Here is a 3,551-nt window from a genome sequence, read left to right on the forward strand (position 1 = left end):
CTCCTGATGTTTGTGTACAAAAAGCTACATTTTAATCAATATAATCATCACTTGACAACTAAACTAACTTAACAGCTGCTTATTAAATCAGAATTATTTAAAGTAACGCAGCACAGTTATCATCCATTTTATTTATTGTAATACATCCACCAGTGGTTCTCTGATTAGATCTGTGCTGCTCCTTCCTCCTTGATTCTAGATTGAAAATTATGACATTTCTGTTTATTTTTTATCCATTTAAAGGTGAAGTTGATGAGCATTTGTGAAAAACACTTCAGAGAAATTTTGCATAAACTCCATAAAACAACAAATCAGAAAATGGTCGAACCTGCAGCGTGACTGTGACACCGAAACCGCAGAGATAACAAAAACATGGGCTTTGCCTTTTTACTGGTTAAAAGCGTGACCAAGCACGCAGCTCCTCCCTGCTCGGCCCTTTGAGATACTTCTGCCTCTTCTTCATCATCGCCTGCAGACTGATGAATCTGAAATATCTGAACCCACTCAGGCAGGAAAGTTTTTTTTACCTGTTTGGTTTTCTCTTTTTCTAACCATGTTTTAAAATGTTTAATGAGTGTTGGATGCTTTGAGTTGTGATGCCAGCTGCTACCTGTTGTAATAGATTTCACCAGCAGCAAAGACGACCCAACATCTGTGCATGTCAGCTTTAAAAAACTACAAGCTCTAACACGACTGGCTCTGAACACCTCTGCTCATTAATGTACTGGCAGAGCAGCTCCATTTATATGTAAACATGCAGAAAGTGTTTGCAGGTTAGCACCAGCTCTGTTTTAATGAGATACCAGCAAACAGTCAAACTACAGAGATTCTGATATCTGCATGAATGAGCGTTTCTTTGTAGGAGAGAGACCAAAAGAAAATGTTTCACATTTGAAAAAATATCCATGTGCTCGAGGCCTCAGACTTACAGCCAGTTCAGGACAAAGGTGACAGCACACACCCCATTTTTCCACGTATGCACATCAAAACTATTGAGTTTCTGAACATCTTCACTCTGGAAAAAAATGTGTTGTTGTGCACAGAAGACCAAAAGAAAAATCTGCTTTTTCAAAAATGCCCGTGTACGTGTGCACGAGGCCTGTTCAGGACAAACTCTGCCTCAGTCTGAGCTGCAGCATGAACCTGCACAGATGGATGCGAAACATTCATCAGTAAATCAGTGTTTCTGACTATTTAAACATTTGTGAATCCAGCGTAAGGAGCACAGATGCTGTGTACACACAGAGATGCTTTCTATGTGTTCACAGACACAAAGTCAGACTCGTGGCTGTGACCTTTACTCAGCATGTTTCTGATACTTCCAGTGTCTTTCCATTTACTCACATGTACAGTATTTTGACCACGTCACAGGTTCTCAATGCAGAGAAGGATTTCCCTCCTTTACATGATCGACTCCACCTGCTGAATAAACAGCTCACATGTCAACGCACACAAACACACACGTACTGGACATTATACACACTGAAGACAAACATGAAACTGTCGTGTGATTGATGAAGAATGCTCTGCTGCCACAGTTCATGGCAGCAGGACTGGTGAGGCTGGTTAGCAGGGAGTGGGCTGCATTTCCACTGCATCAGTCAGCTCGTTTCTTTACATTAATCTGTACAAACACAGACGTATATGAGACACTGATACTGCTGCTATAAAAAGGAGGTTTTCTCCTCAGCGAGCATCAGTCTCATCTGAACACAGACCTGACTTCTCTTCACCTGGTGAACTCTGAGGTGAGTACTGATGGACAAGAAGCTGCAGAGGGAGGAAAAACAATAAAAAAGCTGTAATATATTCAGATTCTGAGCAGGACGAGTGGAAAACACTGGACATTTGTACTGGAACCTGCAACTTTGACAATGTGGTGTCTGTTAAAATCTTAGTTTTTCTGTTCATTCTGCATGATTTCTTCAGGTTCTTCTCTTTTTATGACTTAACATCAACATCAATCATCTTGACAAAGGTGCAGAGGGAGGAAAAGCAAAAACTAGGTTGTAATATATTCAGATTCTGAGCAGGACGAGCAGAAGAACCTGCTGTCAGTCCAGAGATTTCATAAAGCTTTACAATACTATTGCACCAACATCTTAGTTTAACCTTCGTTTCATTTTAGTCTGTGTGATTTAAAAGCATTGAATTTTGCATTCCCCATTTTATGACTTAAAATCCTCCTTCATGTTTTTCTCCAGCTGCTGCGATGGCCGATAACAGTGTCCAGGAAATGTTCAAAAAGTATGCTGGTGACAATGAGCTCTTAAGCGAAGCAGAATTCAAGAAAATGATTGAAACAGAAGTCGACGACACTCGCATCAGAGTAAGAGATATGTTCAGTTTACCTGCTTCAGTTCTATGCACCTGTTGTTCTGCATTTTACTCACCTTTCATCGCATGGTTTGCTGTCTAACTGCAACAACGTGTTCTGCAGGAGAGAGTCCTCAAGCGTGTCCCCAAAATAATTAAGAGGAAGGACAAGAATGGTGATGGCCAGCTCAGCTTTGAGGAGTTTAAAGAATGCTGCCGTTTGGTGAAGAAACTTAAAGAGAAGAAGGAGAAGGGCCAGTGCCTTGATGATGATTCAGAATAAAAACAGACCATCAAGTGGAAAAGTGGAAATGTCTAAAAATTCTCAAATAGCAAAAGTTCCAACAATGTACACTGTTTCATCAAAGTAGTCTGTGTTTAATCCTGGAAGAGAATAAACTCTTAAATTGTGAGTGATGTGAGTTTCTTTGTGTGTTTGTGACGATCACTGCATGTACAAAACTGTTGAGTGTCTCTGCTGTGGAAGGAAATGATCAATGAAACAACTTGTTGGTACAAACAGCAGCAGGATGTGAGCTGTCCTCTAAAATAAGAGTTAAATTCATTGTGTAACAGAAATGCCACTTTATTATGAATGGATTAATTAAATAATTAAAACTTTGTTTGTAGAAGTTCAGCTTAATCTACCATCAAGCATGGCAGTGGCAGCATCATGCTCTGAACTGGGGTCCATTTCACAAAGCAGGTTTAGTGAAAACTCTGAGTCTGTTAACCCTGAAATGAGGGAAACTCGCTCTGATTTCAGGGTAAACAGACTCAGAGTTTTCATAAAACCTGGTTTGTGAAACGGACCCCTGGAGATTTAGACAAAGTAAACAGAACACTAAAGAAGGAAGGAAACCTAAAATCATCAGCAGAAGGTTGATCTTGGACACAGTTGGATGTTTCAACAGGACAATGAGACCAAACACACATCAAAGTGGTGAAGAAACGGTTCAATCAGGCTGGAATGAAGGTTCTCCACTGGCAAAGATAAACCAGAAGCATGTGGACGAAAACCAAAAGAACCTAACTGTCATGGTTCACTTTGGAGTCAAGTTAAACTTTTGTTTCCAAGCATCGCGAAGGAACCAAAGCAACTCGACCATGTCAAGCTGTCACCGGTGGATCGTCAGCACCGCTTTCGGGAGGGGCGGTGTTTTTACTCAATCGTTAAGCAGGCTATTGGTATGAACCCAGTACCTAGTGGCTGTCCATCTAATCGCCTGTATGTG

The 3,551-nt window shown here is 40.7% G+C and overlaps 1 protein-coding gene across 5 annotated transcripts in view; it reads left to right on the top strand.

Annotated features, from left to right (window-relative positions):
• Positions 1–3,551, top strand: part of LOC103356516 (protein S100-G-like) — a 19,445-nt gene that overhangs the window by 1,669 nt on the left and 14,225 nt on the right. The window contains exons 2-4 of one of the 5 annotated variants that reach the window (XR_520146.1): positions 1,727–1,748; positions 2,205–2,329; positions 2,441–2,729. The exons of 1 other annotated variant lie outside the window; for it this stretch is intronic. The gene's annotated coding sequence lies outside the window, so the exon portion shown is untranslated. Of the gene's footprint in view, positions 1–1,694; positions 1,749–2,204; positions 2,330–2,440; positions 2,730–3,551 lie in introns of those variants that run through there. 3 more of the 5 variants (XR_520147.1, XR_520143.1, XM_008280685.1) reach the window with 3 other exon arrangements.

This window comes from Stegastes partitus, unplaced genomic scaffold, assembly GCF_000690725.1.
Source record: "Stegastes partitus isolate 25-593 unplaced genomic scaffold, Stegastes_partitus-1.0.2 Scaffold207, whole genome shotgun sequence".
NCBI classification, from domain to species: domain Eukaryota; kingdom Metazoa; phylum Chordata; class Actinopteri; family Pomacentridae; genus Stegastes; species Stegastes partitus.